This window comes from Microtus ochrogaster, linkage group LG7_11, assembly GCF_000317375.1.
Source record: "Microtus ochrogaster isolate Prairie Vole_2 linkage group LG7_11, MicOch1.0, whole genome shotgun sequence".
Lineage (NCBI taxonomy): Eukaryota > Metazoa > Chordata > Mammalia > Rodentia > Cricetidae > Microtus > Microtus ochrogaster.
In genome coordinates, this window is record NC_022032.1 from 18,972,344 (window position 1) to 18,991,429 (window position 19,086).

A 19,086-nucleotide genomic window follows, 5' to 3' on the forward strand; every position below is an offset into this window, starting at 1 on the left:
CTGAGTTTCAATTTTTATCAAAGACTCTTTTTGTCATGACAGGGTTGAGAATATTTATAACCAGAAAACAAAGGTGACTGGTATGTGCTGGACCCAATGGTTTGTTCTTCCTTTGTTGAATCTGCCATGGGGCTAGCAAGGTACTGTTACTGATGCTAATGTAGAAATGAAAGAGCTGAGGTCTTGCTAACTTCAATCTGACTCAATTGTCCCTAGTTAGAAAAACAAGGAATATGTTTTCTTAGTTGTTTGCTTCCATGCTTTGGAACAGGATATCACTGTATAATGCAGCCTGTCTTTCAACTCACTCCCAATCCTCCTGCCTCAGCCCCCAGAGTGCTAAGATTACAGGTGAGAGACAGTTTGCCAGATTCAGGGAATAGACTTTAAAAACCACTAAAGGTGGCCGGGCGGTGGTGGCGCACGCCTTTAATCCCAGCACTCGGGAGGCAGAGGCAGGCGGATCTCTGGGAGTTCGAGGCCAGCCTGGTCTACAAGAGCTAGTTCCAGGACAGGAACCAAAAGCTACGGAGAAACCCTGTCTCGAAAAATCAAAAAATAAGTAAATAAGTAAATAAATAAATAAATAAATAAATAAAAATAATAATAAAACCACTAAAGGTGAGTCGGGAGAGCAGGGTCTAGGGCCTCAAAAGAACCATATTCTAGTCTAACCTACGATTCTTTGAGGGTGGGTGCTGAGTCCTTACACAGTCCCAGGGACTTTACCTGATGGGGCAGGGAGGGAAATGAAGAAAAGACGAGTAGATGGACAAACAGAAACATGGACACAGAAAAGCTGGGATCAGATTGTCTGGACTCTCAGATGAGAAGCCACAGCACCCCAGAAACTCAAAGTGGACAGGGGTGTGGAGTTACTGCACACAGCGGGATCAAGGAGGCAGGGTTTATGGTGTGCAGCTGAATCAAGGCGCCATCCCAATCTGGGTAGGAGCAGTCTTTCTTTGTAGGGGAGCAGTCTTTAGGAGGTAAATATTTGGTTGCAGGAGAGCGCTATGGAGTTTATTTTTTTTTTACACACTCTGTTAGAATTCTCACTCAGACCCCCAGAACCTGCCATCCCACTGAGCCTCACCTGGGAAAGACTTGTCCACTCCTGTGGGGCTGGGCACTGGAGTCCTTCACATGGTCACGTCTGTGGCAACATCACCCACTCAGGACTTCGTTCATTCTGGCTCCCTCCACTCCTCAAAGATAGGTATTATCTGGGTGACCCCTTTGGGCAATTCTTAAGTTCTCAGTTGGCTCCTTTATAGAGGGATTGGCTCACATATGAAGAAAGGGAGTGTTGACTCAATATATGATCACCAACAAATTGTGGGATCCCTCTGGATCCCATCCATATTTCCCCCCTCATTTTCAACCTCATTTCCAGAATCTCCTCTGTTTCCCGGAATGATTTGAAATAGCCTAATAAAAGATATACTGCCTAAGACCTTTAAAGATAAGAGGTTGAGGGTGGTGTACTTGAGGTGAAAATAACTGTTTCCTCACCTTGGAACTCAAACTGAAAGTTTGTGCAGAAATGGAGCCCCTGCTTGATTGACTTCACCCCACCTGCCCACTTTTTTTCTGCCCCATTTGGCCAGAGCAGTCTGCTTCGGTGGGAGTCTGGGAGGGAAGAAGAGCAAAGCCCAAAAGACCAACTCAGTTGTCTAGTTGGGTTTACTTGTCCAGTCATTCAGGGCCTAGGTGAGTGCCTAGCCTTACGTCTGTTCCAGAGTCCGTGAGCCAAACCCTCAAACAGCAGAAAACCTTGGGGTTTCCAGAACAAAGAGGTTTTGTTATCAGGTGAAATCTGAAAGGTTCTACGGAATGGAGAGTCACAACAGCTCTTAAAATAAGTAGGGGATCTAAAAATAAAAGGCTGGGGATGGGGGCATCAAAAGAAGCAAGGCCCAGTAAAGCACAAACACCCACACAGCAGCACCAGTGAGCCTTGGCCTACTCCTGGTTACTGAGCACAAGAGAGCCCCGTGAAAGACTGGAGAGACTAGGCTCACTCAGGGTCACAGAAACCCAGTTTAGTGAAGTCCTAACTGCCCCAGGGAGGTTGTTTGTTTGCAGTTTAGACAGAGTCATTTGATAAGAAAAGAATCTGAAAGGACCAGTGAGAAAGGTAAATAATTAACCAGGCAGCCCCAGCGCAGGCTTAGATAGTCCTGTTAGACCTTCAAAGCAGAAGACCGGTTAGTGCCAGCGAGACCCCAGCCTGAGGCAGTCTTCCTTAGGCTTCAGGCACTTTTACTTTCTGCTGAGAAGCTCACAGCTAAAAGCCAGACCAGGTTCCACTTTACAGATCAAAAGGAGGCTTTTACCAACACATTACAGACAATGCTCTAAGTTCTTCAATGCTTATAACTTCCCTGTTTGCAGACTTAAGTCAGAAGTTAGGCATATATGGAGCTATTTGTTGGGGGGAAAAATGTGCTTTTCTCAGGGGGAGTGGTGGCACGTTCACACCTGTGATCCTAGCCCTAAGGGGGTTGCAATGGGAAGGCGGCAAGTTCAAGGCCAGTCTGGGGTACACAGTGAGGTCTTGTCTCAAAAACCCAGGGGCTGGGGGTGTAGCTCAGTGATAGAGCACTGGCCAAGCAAAGCGAAACAAGCAAACAAAACAAAACAACAACAAAGAAAAACAAGCATCTATAGGACCTGTGGTCCTATAGTGTGCTAGTTCCCTTCTGCGTGGTTATCGTACAGAATTCCCTGATGGGAAAGTCCTAATAGCATGATGGTTCTTCCTCTAAATTATGCCCTGAAGCATCTGGATGGACAAACAAAATGTTTAATTAATCTCATTTTTTTTCTCTTTTTTTTTTTTTTTTTTGCCCTAAGTGTCGATCTGTGTATCTGGATGAATGGCAGTCACCAAGGAAATAGGAAGGTGTTGTTCCTTTGTAGACCTACAGCACCCGGTATTCCCAGGCGGTCTCCCATCCAAGTACTAACCAGGCCCGACCCTGCTTAGCTTCTGAGATCAGACGAGATCAGGCGCATTCAGGGAATACCAGGTGCTGTAGGTCCGCAAAGGAACAACAATAGGGACGTGAGTAGCGTGAGTTTTAATATGAGAAAAATGAAAGACTAATGTGGACATAATCAAATGATCTCTAATTACTATGGTGCCTCTTAAAATTCTGTCAGAGCTGGGGTTGACAACTCTTGAGGACGCTCAGGAAATCTGACATCTGAACTCAGTTCAGAGACAATCCGTGTGGGGATATTGAGCTACTCATCCTCCTCCCCCGTCCAGTTCAGTGAAGTCATCTCACCTGGGGATCTGAATCTGCAAATGAGATTATTTGTTTTAATCTGCTTAAAAGTTGAGTGGAAACACCGTTCTGGATCGTATGGAACTGTGGCTTGCCGAGGTAACTGGCTGATAATGAGAAACAGCTGGTCTTCTTTATGATAGATTTTCACAGCTGAGAGGAGGCGCTCGCATTTTCTAAATAAATACCGTGTGGCGAAAACCGGGGGTGCAACTTCTAAAACAGTTCATTTCTTCTTCACTTGGTGAGCAGGATGCTCCATCTGCTTCATCCAGGCCTCCTAATTCCCTTCCCAGGAGTGCTCGTGAGTCTAGCGAGCTTGGCCATGGGGGATGGAAATAGAAATTAATTTCTCTCCACTTTAAAATTGTTTTCCTAAAGGTTTGTGTTGTTCTGGTCAATGTTTTTATCAAGTGTGTATGTACGTGTGTGTGTGTGTGTGTGTGAGAGAGAGAGAGAGACAGAGACAGAGACAGAGACAGAGAGAGACAGAGACAGAGAGAAAGAGAGAGACAGAGAGAGCGGGGGTCATTTTAATAGCAATTCAAAAGAAAAATCCTTCAACAAGTCTCCACCAAGATCTCAATATTTTCAAATTTTCAAGCAGAGACAAAACTGAATTGTACTTAAGTCTACACTGAATCTGTTACTAACATTGGAAATAAAGAGTTCACTGCGTTAATGGATGATTACAGATGATTTGGCTTAATGCTTTATTTGTCAACCACATCATTCCATTCACACATGGAGGGTACATACTAGTGTTTTTAAACATGAAACCACCTAGAGGGAGAGACCTAACAGCACGAAAGACATTTGTCAAATCCTTCCTACATGGGATAGAAAGCCCATGAGGTGATCGTCACAGTTCAAGAAGGTAGGCCAAGGAGCAAGGCCATGCACTGGTTTTGAAAACATTGTAAATCATTACAAAAAGGAACTGGGCACATTTCAAAACAAAGGACTGTTCAAAAAACATGTATGTGTTCATGGAAGAGAGATCGATTCTTATCTGGGTTGTCTCACAGTGCATCAATGAGGACAAAAGTAATAGACAACCTGGGAGAGTAGGTTCAGCCCCAGCAGGTTGAAAATGCAGAGAGTGCGTCTTTACAGGGATTGGGCCACCGAGTTGGGGCTGCACAATGTTTGACAGAGTTCTACAGAGCTCTTAATCACAAGGTGGTACTTTAACCAATTGACCTGCAGAGCCGTCCCCTGCCCTGGGGTCTATCATGTAACGCGTGGAATGGAAGCTACAGTGCAGTTAGTGTGGAAAGGAGAGGGTTTGAAGGAATCAGTGTACAGCGTGTGCCTCTGGACCGTTGCGGCAGATGGTAGACACAAGCCTTCTTGGGGCCCTTCAAGGTTCAGCTATAACATGTGCTTCCGGTCATGGCAACTATGTCTTTTCTTTCTTCTTGTGATATGGAAAGGAAATAAAATGACTTGTGTACCCTTAAGGACAAGACTCCCTCAAGGCCTGCCAAGGTCCAGAATGTGTTAATGATATTGCCCTCCATAACTCCCCTTCAGAACCAAGGCGCTTATGGTTCCAATACTAGGGGGCCTTGTCTTCACTTTGGACAAACTGGAAGGGTCATCTCAGTCCCCTAGCTGCCTGTGGCCTCTGTTAAACCCTGTGGCGGTCAATTTGATTGACAGCTTGATGATATCTAGAACCACCTAGGAGGCTGGCCCCTGGTAATTCAGTGAGGAAGCTTCTAGATTGAGTGAATTGAGGTGGCAAGAAACACGTTAAATATGGTCTATAGCACTAGCATCTCCCCCCACATCTAACTATGAACATAATGTGACCTCATGGTCCTGCCACCAGGTCTTCTCTACCATGATGGAAAGTGTTGTTCTTAATTCCTGGCTGGCTTTCTTGTCTGCGGCTTAGAGGGTAAAGACGTTACGCGAGGAAGAAGACACAGACACGCGGCGGTCCCACGTGGGTGCACTTTTAATGGGGAAGGGGTAACGGGCAGGGTAAAGGCGTGCAGACACGACAGGAAAGGCGGGGAGAGAGAGGGAGAGAGAGAGGGGTCCTAGCAACCCCTACTTTTCAACGGGGAATGCAAAGGCTTCTGGGAATATGTCCATATCCAGGAGAACGCTGGGAACTGTAGTTCCGCAAAGGAACAACAGAAAGCATCCCTTAAGCCATTTACCAAAATAGACCCTTCCTTCTAAAGGTGCTTCTGTCGGAGTTTTGTCACAGAAACAAGCTAAGTCACCGACACAAGGTCTCATCAGAGGTTCCCTTTCCTCCTTGCCCAGTTTTCTCTATCCCACTCCTTTACAGACATAAACTCCCTCCAGGGAAGCCTTTCTTCATGGGTTTCTAGACAACCGACCTAAGACAGTAGAAATGATGGTGGTGCTGATGAGGGCACTGTGGGGGAGGGGAGAGATGCAATGGACACAGCGATGACGGAAATGGCATTCCATGCGCATTGTTCTCTGCCTTTCTGGGTGGACAGAGCCCTAACTTTTCCCAGTCTATAAATAAGGGAACCGAGTAACATGAAACATGGCTCATATAGAAAGACAGATCTGACAGTAAATCTCATCGCTTTCAATTTGAATGCTGTTTCACCCGATTTCTGTGCCTAACACATCACAGAACTCAAAATGTATTCGCTGAATCAATGAGCTGGTTTCAAGGACTCTTTGTACTTCACTCTACCCTGAAAACTGGGGGGGTGGGGGCAGGAGGGGAGTAATATAGTCAGAGGTGCTGCTTTGCAAGATAATCAGGGTTCCAAACATTTTGAACTATTCGGTTCCACAGATTTTATATTCACTAGCTCGCAAGATTAATTTGCTTTATTTAGAAAATGTAATGGCAAAGAGAAACATATTTAAAAGAATACGGGAGAAACCCTGAGGTCTTGGCCTGTGCTGCCCTTGGCTTCTAGGTGTGTGTTTATCACAGACCAGCAGAACCTGAAGAACAAGTATTAGTACTCACTGAGTGTCCATACTTCAGCTAGGTGAGTGCACTTCATGGGCCACTCAAGGTAAAACAGCATTTCCAAGAAGTCCTCACTGTAAAGAAACCCTTCAGAGAAAAGCCCCCAGCGTGACTGCGCGGAGGAGCACCAAGCGCCGTGTGTGGCCAAAGCACTGACAAGAAAAGAATTCTGTCTGAGTCCGAATTTGCTGAGGCATCTGGTTAAAACACGGCCGAGACTGTTTTCCCCACTTGGGTTTGACTTGAATGAAGTTGTTTGGTTTGTGTAGCCGGAGGAGTTAAAGGCTGGAGGGCCAGCTGGTTTAATTAACCATAGAAAGACTCCCCGCCGTGACCCGGGATATTTCACCCTGCGGGAGAGCTAGGTGAAGACGTTTGCACAGCTGAGAGAGGAGCTGTTGAGGGAGGGAGGTGGCCCGCTGCAACTGAGAGGAAATAAACCCGATTCTTCTCTCTTCACAAGGCCGTGTAAAGAAAGGTTAGAAATAGAAATTTGTTTCTTCTGCCCCAGGAGCAACCTTGTAGTCTGGAGTTCAAGGGATGATTGTGACTACTAAGAAACCTAGTCTATGCCTTGGAATAGTGTTTTCTCTCCTCCGCGTGGAGGAGGCGGAAAAGGGGATGGTACATCCTCACCCAGCAGAATCGCTGCTGTCACTTCGGTGGCAAAGATACAACATTTGTTAACTTGGAGAGGTATTTTTAAAAATGCATTTCATCAAAGTTTGGTGTGCTGTGGGGACCTTCAGAAATGAAGCCTCAAAGACCTAGGAAAAGCTACTCATGCTAAAGAGGACAATAGGGAATGGACCATTATGCAGAGAAGTGATTGGATGAAAGAGAATGATGCAATGTGTGATAGGTGGGGGAAGGGCTGCCTGCTTTCCAGGTCTCTGTGCAGCATTCCTTACCAAGGGGCAGCAACTCCCCAGAGTAAGGATCTTCTAGGAAGGAGGGAGAAGAGAGAAAACAATCTTCTTAATTTTATGGATTGCTTTGAGGAGCTGTCAAAAACCTACCCAATGTGGGGTGGTGGCAGCGCACACCTTTAACATCAGCACTTGGGAGGCAGAAGCGGGCACAGGTCTGTGAGTTCAAGGCCAGTCTGGTCTACAGAGAGCTCCAGCACAGTCAGGGCTACACAGAGAATCCTAATCAGCACACTCAGCTCTCTTCCGTCACTAATTATATAACCAATTTTTTACTTATTGAGAGTGGCATTGTGCCACGGGGCACGCCCATGGATTTGTTGCTGCTGTTCTTTTCAATTAGGACACAATGCGAACATCTTTTGTGCTTTGAATTTGAAATCTGTGAGTGAATGGGTGTACGTATGTATAGGACAGAAAGTCAACATGGGGTGTCTTTCTCAATCACTTTACACCTTATTTTTTTTTCAAGGTTAACTTATTTTTATTTTATGTGTGTGAGGGCTTTACTGGCATGTGTGCACGTGTCTGGTGTCTGTGGGAAGACTGAGATTGCTGAGAGTTGTGAGCCACCAAGTAGGTGCTGGGAACTAAACTCAGGGTCTCTGTAGAGCAGCAAGTAGTCTTAACCATTGAGCCATCACTTCAGCCCTCTGTCTTATTTTTTTGAGCTAGGGCCTCTCAATCAACCTGTAACTCACTAATTTTGCTAGACTGGCTAGCCAGTCAGTCCACAGGATATGCCTGTCATCTATCTGATGGAGGAAGGTCATTGGCTAATAAAGAAACTGCCTTGGCCCATTAACTCTAGCCCTTACAGGCTAATTCTCATATCCCGATCAACCCATCTCTAATAATCTGTGTAACATCAGTCTTACTGGGAAAGTTTCAGCATGTCTGACCTGGCAGCTTGCTTTATGGCGTCTGCCCGGGAGAGGGGAGCATGGCCTCTGCTCCAGAGGGCAGAGCTCTCAAATCTGAGCTCACTTCCTCTTCCTCCCAGCATTCTGTTCTGTTTACTCCACCCACCTATGTTTTAACCTATGAGGGCCAAGCAGTTTCTTTATTATAATTAACCAATGACCTTCCTCCATCATCTATCTCCCTGACGCTTGAATTTAGGAGGTTTTCTGTTGTTGTTGTTTTCTTTTGTCCTTAGTTTAAGTGCTGTGGATCAGACTCTGGTCACTCCTCATACTCCACACTTTACGGAGGTAGCAGGTAGCTCTCTCCCCAGCCCTGTGGTGAGTCTTCAACCCAGAGCATCTCCCATGCTGTGAGGCACAGAAATGGGATTCCCTTGCTATGTGAATCACCACCATGTTTCTAAAGTCTTCTAGCTAAACATGATCAGATTCCCAGCCATCTTCTCTCTCAAAAGACTTTACCATGCCTCTATGATACTAAGACATGCATGGTTTGCACTTTAACTTCCCAGAAAAGAAGAATAATTTCAACCACAGTGGTGACCAGCCTTTGTTGTGCTCATCCAAGAAAACTCACCAAATGCAAGAAGAAGATGTGGAAACAAAAGCAGGTCACTGACTTAGGAGTGCTCCAATGTTCACACACTGGGGTTTGTGAATGCTTTCAGAATACCAGCATCCTAGAACTGTTAAAATGGTGCAGGCTGACCTTCTGCCATTTCCTCTCTCTCCTCCTCCTTTTCCTCCTCCACCTCCTTTTCCTCCTTCTCCCCCTCCTTCTCTTCCTTTTCCTCCTCCTCTTCCACCTCCTCTTCTGCTTCTTCTTCCTTCCATTCTGGGAACCGAACCCCTATCATCTGGAAGAACAGGCCACATTCTAAACTGGTAATCCATCTCTTTCCCACCACCCCAGTATTTTACTTCTATTGATTCCGAAATGTCAAACCTTGAAAAGCACTAGATAGAGAATATTGCCATTCAGAACAGTTCAACTGTGTATGTAAATAATTTTAGGCGTATCTTCACCGAGTAATTTCAAGTCTTTCTTGTACACAGAGTGATAGATGGGGAAATGTAATCTAAATGCATTTGAGAAAGCTCTCCCAACAAACGGTAATAAAAATTCCAAGGTACAAAAGAACATTGTGTTATACTTTCATTGGCGGCATGTGTTTTTTTTTTTCTTTTTCATTTCAGTAGAACATAAAATATCAGTATGTCTCATAATCTGAGCTTTTCATTTTGTTGTAACTTTTTTGGCACCTAAAATAAATACCTTACACAGAGAATGTCTCCAACAGATGTCTGATAACAACGATGGGTAATAAAAGCAGCTGAAATACAAAGCCCTGTGTGTTGTTCTACAACTTATCACCTAAGTAAATGCTCCCCAAGGCCTTCTTTCTAAAACACAAATACAGGCTAGACATAGTGACATACTTCTCAAATCTTAACACTTGGGAGGTAGAAACAGGAGGATGAGAGGTTCAAAGTTATCCGCAGCTATCTAGCAAGGTGCTGGCTAGCCAACCCTATCTCAAAAAAGGTGTGTGTGTGTGGGGGGGGTAGTGATGTTACATCTCTGTTATTGTTGTTGTTGTTGTGGTGGTGGTGGTGGTGTGTGTTCGTGTTTATCTTATGATATCAGGGATGGAGCGATGGTCTGGCTGTTGATTAAGAGTGGGTATTCTCTGATTTCAATCAGAGTGCAGGGACAGCATTCATGACTGTGCTTTCAGACTGTGAGCCCAAATAAGCCTTCCTCCTTCTGGCTGCTTCTTGTCAGGTATTCCATTACAGAATGAGAGAGGCAATGATCTAGCTGTTCATTTCTTTCAACAGGAAGCACATTAACAATCTTGTTGCTTTTTTCTTTTTAAACCTCTGGTTCTAGGTTGATCTAATTTTTACAAATTCGACATCTGTCCCCACCACAATCTGCTCACATTATAGCAATGTAATAAAAATGAGAAATGAAGTACCAAAGAACACATAAAAACCATTTAATCCAGTTAGTTGCCATAACTACTATTGTCAGAGTAAGGCAATATCCCCTAAGGTACAAAAGGGTTAAGCCGTTCCCATAAGATGGCATGGCTGATGCTGGCATAAAGGCTGGATCTGGGCAATGTATTCACTTATCCAGTGATTGCTGGAAAAATCAATTAAACTGGGATGCAGGTGTGAAACTAGGATGTGGAATGGCCCAGGCTCAGCTGCTTGAGTCCCAGTTGGGACACCTGTAGGACACCCTGATGAACCAGTGTCCCGCCACACTAGAAGGGATATGGATACTTCATCGTCCTGTCAAATCAACCCTGCCGATTCTTTGATGATGCCCAGCCCGGTCAGCAACACAGGAGCTTCCCAGAGACTTATTTCAAGGCAGCAAAGAGGTTATCAATATGTGACACCCCCCCTCCCCACCAGCAGTTCACTAGGTGAAGGTTTCCATGACAGTGAGAGATGCCATCTTTGGAAGCCCAGCCAGTAGCACCTGGTGATGGTCACCTACCTAAAGCCCTTCTCTTTTCCTCCATCCACAGCACATCCCCCTCTATTATCACTGATGATGAGCCTGGCTAAAAGACACCATCTGCAAGCTTCACTTGTGGTTAGAGCTTGATCAGGAGCCATCAGGAGCGCTGGATGGAGGGCGTGGGAAGATCCTCGAAACACACCAAGGTGGAGATGTAGCTCAGTGGTAGAGCCCTTGACTGGCATGAGCAGGACACATAGTTCATTTTTCCTGACTGTATACACTGCCATTGGCAGGCCTTTTCCTGAGCATCTCCTGCATCCAGTGTGGCCTTCGGCTGTTTTTCTGATCTGGTATTGGGCTACTGGTTCCTGAAGCACATAGGGTAGTGTGTATTCTGCGGCTCTGTCTTTCTTTGATGATTGAATCTCAGCATCGATTATCAGCAGTGTTGTATCAGAAGCATTTATATCTGAAGGGTAAAAGGTGATGCTTCTTATTTTCATTTTTCTGGGCATTTGCACATTTGGCTGCTGCAGGATTTGGCCTTTGCCTCCTCAGCATAGACAAACCCTGCCAAGTTTCACCCTGTCCCTCATAGTTTGTTTCAAGGGCTCCAGTGAAACCAACAGCATTTGTTTAAAAGTCTTTCTTGCCAGACTTTGTTTGCTGAAGCTGACGGTTCGTTACTGATTCAACACTCCTGGGAGGACAGAGCCTGGGGTTGCTTCTGAGCTGGAACTATGACCAGCAGCCTGTGGCTACCTGGGAGGCATTGTTTCCACTGGGGACCATGGTAAGTGGAAAAAGGCCACTCGAGATACACTCCAGATGTGGTCTGAGTGCCTCCGCTAAAAGGAAGTGTGACTCCCTTCCAGGAAAGGGACCGCTGCCACTCTCCTCTTCCTTGGTCACTTTTCAAGCTGCTTCTAAGGAAACACAAAAGGTCACTCTCAGTGAGTTCAGGTACAGCATTCCCTGGGCTTCTTGCAAATTCCTAGGGTGGGTCTCGCCACAGCTCTCTGGTCTGGATCTGGGCCTAGCAAAGCTTCTTTGTGCTCAACAGGTTAGTTCTTGGAACCGGAAGGGGTGGGTGGGTGGATAGTATAATTGTGGGTTAGTTCTGTTGTTATTGAATAACAACCCCCACCTCACCTCCACTCCCAGCTCCTCCTGACACATATAAATGCAGCCTGCACAAGGAAACTCCCCCTTTCAGCGGCTGCAAGCACAGTCATTTGCAATGGCCAGAGCTTGGGAAGGCTGGCTGTCTAGAGGAACCTTGTCATTAAGGGGGAAGCCAAGAGCAGCTTAAGCCTTGCTAACTCTACTTCCTGTACTGCTTGCCCCCTTCCCCACAACTTCTCCTTCAGGATGAGGCCGGAGTTCTGGTTATTGAGCATGGGATAGTCTTCTATGGTGCACACACAGCAGTGTTAGGTACCTAGATTGCTTCATGTCAAGTCTTTACAAAGTTTTATCTTGCTCTCGCTGGCGTTGTCGCCATTTCTGCTGTGATAAGATTTTGTTCCTCTGTGATCGTTTTCTTAATTTGGACTTATTTGGTATGTGGATTTCTGAGAAGCCTTCCCTTGGCTGGGCTGGTTTGGGTCTTGGGGACAGGACATAGGAATGCCACTCTGGGTGTTAATGGGGATCAGGATTCTTTGCTGACTATGAAGGCAGGAACTCAACAGTACAGGCGAGGCGGTCTCTACTTTCCAGCATAGTCTTTTGAAGCGTGGAATCTCCAACCAAACCCAGTTTGCTTTCACTTTCAGTCCCGAACCTACTTCCTGATCCTATCCAAGGTGACCCTTGCCAAACTTCCCATCATGGTCCCACTTAGGATGCACGTTGTTCCTGTCATTGTGCAAATGACTGCACATGTAAGACTGTAGAGCAACCTTTGGCCCATTCCATTTGGTATTAGGAATTAGGAACATCTACACAAGCTTTATAAAACTCTGTTATTCCATCAAACAAAACACACTCCACTTCATTCCCCACAGTGAGCCTTACACAGAGCTTCTTTGTTACAGTAGGGACGGGATCTTTTGGTAGAACCCAGTGATGGAGGACCTAGAATACGTGCGTGCGAGGAGAGTGTTGATCTAAGCAACAATGCTCTCATTGAGTTTTTACAGCCAAGAAGGAACCAAATCAAAAAGGATTTTAACTGGGGAACCGGTGGAAAAGTGGCTTATGATCGAGGCACTGGGGAAGCAGCAAACGCAGGGAAAAAGCAATTGTTTTCAAGAAGGTTCAAAATTATTTCAACGCTTTTGTACCAAATTAGCCCTTTAACAAGAACAATATTATTACCTTCGTTATTCCGTAATTTAATCGATCTTCATTTTTAACTGTACTAGTAAGCTACATCCGAGCAATTAACTTTGACCTTAAAACCACATCTGTTGCAGACACTACATTTTATTCCATTTAAAGGCTTTGTAACCTGGAAAGAAAAGCTTCAAACATATAAAAAAAAAACATAAAAAAATTTGCAAAATAAAATTAAAGCATCCTTCACGTATGATTCACCAGGTGTTGTTACTATGTTCCATATTTGTATTGTCCTCATTTAAAAAGAGATAATAGCTAATAGATAATCTTAGATAGATAGGTAGATGATAGGTAGATTATTGATAGGTAAGTAGATAGTAGACAGACAAAGATAGATGATAGATATGGATATATTTGTACATGTGGTATAACTTAGCTCTTAGATAGGTGATAGATAGGTAAGTTATAGATAATATAAATTTGTATATGGTATAGTAGCTCTTAAAAATAGATGGCAGGCCAGGTGGTGGTGACACGTGCTTTTAATCTCAGCACTTGGGAGGCAGAGGCAGGCGGATCTCTGGGAGTTCGAGGCCAGCCTGGTCTACAAGAGCTAGTTCCAGGGCAGGCTCCAAAAGCTACAGAGAAACCCTGTCTCGAAAAACCAAAAGAAAAAAAATATAGATGGCAGATAATGACATTGTCTAACTTAACTGTTTTATCTAATATTACTTCTAAGCATACAGTGTATTTGTTTTAGAAAGCCATGTTCTAGTAAGGTAGTACATGTTTTCGTATAAGAACATGATGTTCAAGTGGAAATTTCCACCCCATTTCTCATTTCATTTCATAATAAATCCAAAAAGTTAGTGTACACATCATCTTTATATGTCAATGGTGAACATCTTATTAACTTTTAATGACATTCCAAATATAACTATGATGTTTAGATATATAGAAATTTGAAAATATTTTGTGACCATATTGCTATGCCTCAACAGGAAAATGGGCAAACCTGTCAATAGGAAGTTGACAGATGAGGTTGGCCTAAAAGATTCCCAAATGAAGAGATGTTCAGTTTTGTTAGTAACTACAGAGATGCAAAGGAAAAACCATAATAAATGATGGCTTTGTAGCTACTACACTGCCAAAAAAAAAAAAAAAAACAGGAAAATGAAATGATAACATGCATCCTCACTAATGAGACCAAAACAAAGGGCTGCCAGGTTCAAGGCATGAGCAATCTGGAAAACATCTCATCTCCTCACAATGAAAGATGAGCTAGACAGTCCAGATTTGCCTTCTTGAAAGCCTGTACACTTTCACCAGAAGAAGAAGAGTGAGAGATGAGAATTAGAACAGACCCATAGGACAAGAAAGATCTTGCTAAGCCATACCAGACAGAGTTTGAGGAGAAAGGTTTTGATATAAAGCAAAAGCCAATGGGAACCCAAGCTTTTATACAGATCTGTACTTAGCAAGCCCTCTGCAACCTTGGGTTCAACATTGGCAGATTCAGCTCATCAAAAATAAAATGTATTTACAAATTGCTTCTGTAGGCAGAATGTTCCTGACCTGACAGCCACTTTCAAATAAACACAGTGGGGCTTATCAATTGTAAATGCTCGGCCAATAGCTCAGGCTTATTACTAACTAGCTCTTACAACTTAACCCATTTCTATTTATCTATGTGCTGCCCCAAGGCTCATGGCTTTTCTCTCCACCCCATTTTGTGTGTCTGACTCATTCTCCATCCCACTGGTGATTCTTCTGACTCTGTCCTTCCTCATTCCTTCATTCTCAGATTGGTTTTCCTGCCTATCTTTATCCTGTTCAGCTACTGGCCAGTCAGCTTGTTTTTTAAGCCAATCATAGAGACATAGTCACACAGTGTACAGAAGGATTTTTCCACAGCTTGCTTCTGTGTGGTGTGATACATAGTAGCACACACCTACAATTCTAGTACTTAGGAGGCCGAAACAGGAGGATCCAGAGTTCAAATTTAACCTATACTACATAGAAAATTCAAGTTCATTCTGAGCTAATGAGATCCTGCCTAATTAAAAAAAAAAGAAAGTATGTGTCCAGACTTCTTAACACTATTTTCTAAGTAATATGAAACAATATACATAGCATAAATATAGATGGTATATGAATACTACCTTATATAAAGGACTTGAATATCTGATGATTATGTTTGTCCTGGAACCAATCTCCAGTGGTTGACAAGGGGCAACTCTTTATTTTTCTTTACTTATTTCTAATTTAACTAACATTTATAAATTAATTTTACACAACAACCACTTTCCCCTCCCTCCTCTCCTCCTATCCCTTCCCATTTCTTACATACCCCTCTTCATCGTCTTCTCTTCCATCTCCATTCAGAAAGGGACAGGCCTCCCATGGGCTTGCACAAAGCATGGCACATCAAGTTGAGGTAGGACCAAGCCCCTCCCCTTATGCCAAGTGGGGGGCAGGTAATCCAGCATGGGGAACAAATTACCAAAAGTCAACTAAGCACTGGGAAAAGGTCCTGCTCTCACTGTTAAAAGCCTTACTAGGAGACCAAGCTACACGATTGCCACACACATGCAGAGGACCTGGGTTGGTCCTGTACAGGCTCCTTGACTGCGTTCATGAGCTTCCGTGAGCTTCTGTGAGCTCAGGTCAGCTTAGCTGTCTCTGTGAGTTCCCCCATCATAACTTGCCCTAGCTGGTACAATTCCTTCTCCCTTCTTTCAGCAAGACTCTTAGAGCTCAGTGCAATGCCTTTCCGTGGTCTCTGCCTCTGCTTCCATCAGTTAATGGATAAAGTATCTCTGATGGCAATTAGGGAAGTCGCCAATCTACTTACAGTAGATGGCCAGTTCAGGCACTCTCTGCACCATCGCCAGGAGTCTTCGTTGGGGTTATCCTTGTGGATTCCTAAGACTTTCACTAGCACTAGGTTTCTCCCTAACCCCACAATACCTGCTCCTCAGCAAGCCATCTCTTTTGTTACTCTTCCCCTCCATTCTGTCTCCAATACAACACTCAACTCACCCAACCCACTCCTTCTAGTTCCCATCCCTCCATACCCCTAACCCTCCAACTCCCAGTTTACCCAGGAGATCTTTTCCACTTCCCTTTCCCAGAGAAATCCATGCATCCCTCTATGGCTCCCTCTTGTTATCTAGTCTATCTGGGGCTGTGAATTGCAAGTTGGTCATCCTATACTTTACTGCCAATAACCATCTATGACTGAGTGCATACCATGTTTGTCTTTCTGGGTCTGGGTTACCTTACTCAGAATGCTTTTTTTTTTCTATTTCCATCCAATTTGCCTGTAAATTTCATGAAGTAATCGCTTTTTACAGCTGAGTGGTACTCCACTGTGTAAATGTACCACATCTTCCTTACCCATTCTTCGGTTGAGGGGCATCTAGGTTGTTCCAAGGTTCTGCCTATTATGAATAAAGCTGCTAACCACAATCCCAGAAAACTTAGACAACACTACAGACACTACGAGAGACTTACATAGATATAATCTACATGGGAAGTAGAAAGTATAAAAAGACAAGATCTCCTGAGTAAATTGGGAGCATGGGGACTTTGGGGGAGGGTTGAAGGGGGAAGGGGAGAGGCAGGGAGGGGAGCAGAGAAAAATGTAGAGCTCAATAAATAGCAATAAAAAATCACACAAAAAATAAATAATGCTGCTATGAACATACTAGGTGTCCTTGTGCTATGATTCTGCAACTTTTGGGTATATGCCTAAAATTGGTATAGCTGGGTCTTGAGGTAGATTGAGTCCCAGTTTTCTAAGAGAACACTATACTGCATTCCAAAGTGACTGTACAAGTTTGCACTCCCACCAGCAGTGAAGGAGTGTTCCCCTTACTCCATATCCTCTGCAACAAAAGCTGCCCTCAGTATTTTTGACCTTAGTCATTCTGACAAGTGTTAAGACAGAATCTGGGAGTCTTTTTGATTTGCATTTCCCTGATGACTAAGGGTGTTGCATAATTTAAGTGTCTTTTGGCCATTTGAGATTCTTCTGTTGCAAATTCTCTGTTAAGATCTGTACTCCATCTGTAATCCATTTTTTAAATTGGATTATTTGGTATTTTGATGTTTAGCTTCTTGAGTTCTTTATATATTTTAGAGATCAGCCCTCTGTCAGATGTGGGGTGGTGAAGATCTTTTCCCATTCTGTAGGCTGCTATTTTATCTTACTGACCATATCCTTTGACTTACAGAAGCTTCTCAGTTTCAGGAGGTCCCATTTATTGATTTTTGTGCTCATTGTCTGTGCTACTGTGTTATATTCAGGTAGTAGTCTCCTGCACCAATGAATTCAAGTCTAATTCCCATTTTCTCTTCTATCAGGTTCAGTGTAACTATATTTATGTTGGGGTCTTTGATACACCTGGACTAAAGTTTTGTGTGGGGTAATAGATATGGATATATTTTCATTCTCCTACATGTTGACATCAAGCTATGCCAGCAGCATTTGTTGAAGAGATTTTCTTTTTTCTGTCGTATAATTTTGGCTTCTTGTTAAAAATCAGGTGTTCATAGGTGTGTGGATTAATGTTGGAGTCTTTAATTCAATTTCATTAATCCACCTGTCTGTTTTGTACCAATACCAAACCATTTTTATTACTATAGCTCTCTAGTAGAATTTGAAGTCAGAGATGGTGATGCCTTCAGAAGCTCCTTTATTGTATAGGATGGACAACTTTTTAATAATTGATAGAGATGCTTAACAGAAACCATGGGGTAACAAAATAGCAAATGATTTGTCTCAGTCCCCACCAGCCTTTTCTAGTCCCATATAATGTGGGGGCTCCAAGCTCTCTCTTTAGAGCAAGAACTGTTTGTGCTGTAATGGATGCAGGAGATGAGACCCCTGAATTCCTAAAGAAAATGACTTTGATGATTCCTATGCCCAACTATACAATCCATGTAGGTGGAATAAAGATGTGCCAAACCACTCAAAAATCCAAAATTAGAATATTTCTTGGTATCTTTTTAGAAAGTGCCAACATTTAATCGGAATCACTTCAGTTTTTCTGAAATGATAGCATCCATAAATGCATGATGTTCAAACGTGAGTTGAAATGCAGAATGCTCATAAAGTCTGAGAGTATTGTAGGCCATCCTTCAGTATCAAGGAATCCACATGTAATGATATACACCTGTAGCCACTCAACAAGCTGAAGCAGGAGGATTCCTTGAGTTCAGATGTTGGAGACCAGCCAAGGCAACAGAGTTAGAGGCCATCTTACATTCAAGAATATATACGTATTGGGATACAATATTTAAGTATAGAAGACAATAGTGTATGGGCCATGATTGACTTTCAGGCAGTAACAGAGGAAAACTGTTCATTAGTAAAAAGGGGTGACAAGCCCCCAGACAATAGAGGCAGATCTCAGGCACAGTGGGAACACTAGGGTGGCCTCTACTTGTAAGTGTCATTGGTGTGATCTCTGTTTGAGCAAGATGTTCATAGATAAATAAAGAGACAGTGTGGAACCTAAGTTAAAGATGCTGAGTAGGGGTTCAGTAAAGAACCTGTCAGAAAACAGAAATATCCAAAGGTCCAGGAAGCATGTGTTTTGTTGTTGTTTTGTTTTTTTGTTTTTGCCACTCAAGATGTTGACATTTGAGATTGAAGAGCAGACATGCTCAAGGAATTGTAGTGACCTATTTGGGACTCGCAGTACTCAGCTATTTTGATAAGACAAAGACTTCAGTGATGAGAAAATGTGTAGGACTGGAACCCAGCAGAAAGGTCCACTCAGTCTTTCTTACTGGACTTACCGATCCTGTGCAAGTCAATAAGACCTGCTTGGACAGGAAGAGGAAATGGAATCCCCAAATCTACGGCCATAGGATTCCTATCATACTGACCCTGGGAGTGACTACAGAAGGTCGGAATGCTAGCGTGGGCAGCGATGTGCAATACTTAACAAAACATAAATCAATGTCTCCTAGCCAACGCAACTTGTCTGTTTACAAGTCCAAAGTGCTAACACATGATTTCAAACAGAGGGCTAGGAGCAAACATAAGTAGGACACTACTTTGAAAATATCTCCAATAGAACATGGATGGTGACAATACTTAAAGAGTAGAAAAGTCTGGAGGGGGGGAGGGGGAGTTTTAGAAGATTTAAATTGTTAATGGCGTTAGCCTAGCCTTAAC

General features: G+C 43.6%; 1 pseudogene; it reads right to left on the bottom strand.

The window, feature by feature from the left end:
* Positions 1–2,924: 2,924 nt before the first annotated feature.
* LOC113457822 lies at positions 2,925–3,046 on the bottom strand (annotated as a pseudogene).
* Positions 3,047–19,086: the final 16,040 nt, after the last annotated feature.